We start from the raw sequence: 472 nt of genomic DNA, 5'->3' as shown, positions 1-472 counted from the left end.
ATTTATAACTTTAACCATGAGCACACCTTTTGGAGTTTAACCAATATGTTATTATTGCCCCCCCTGCTTTTACCCTTCTTATATACCCTAACCATCTCTTCTTGACTTCCACAATCTTATCCTCACCTAACTTTTCCTGTTTTAATATCATTAATATGTCCGACTGTATCCATTCATATAAGTATTCATTCTATCTGTCTGTACTCCATTTTGTAGCATCTTTCCAGCCAAATGCTATAACCTCATGGGCAGCTAAAATAATAGCTTTAAATAAATCCTGATATGGTTTTTCTATTTTACAGTTCCCTAAAATCCCCATGAATAATACTTTCCCTGATAACTACACTTTCCCTGATAACTCCACTTTAACCTTACATATTTCCTCCACCTTTTCCAATATCTTTTGCCAAAAATTAACCACCTTAGAACACCCCCACCAAAGATGTACATAATAACCCTTTTCTTTTTTACA

The sequence above is a fragment of the Gekko japonicus genome, unplaced genomic scaffold, assembly GCF_001447785.1.
Source record: "Gekko japonicus isolate JY-2015 unplaced genomic scaffold, Gekko_japonicus_V1.1 scaffold1859, whole genome shotgun sequence".
Lineage (NCBI taxonomy): Eukaryota > Metazoa > Chordata > Lepidosauria > Squamata > Gekkonidae > Gekko > Gekko japonicus.
Note: the sequence above shows the minus strand (reverse complement) of the source record.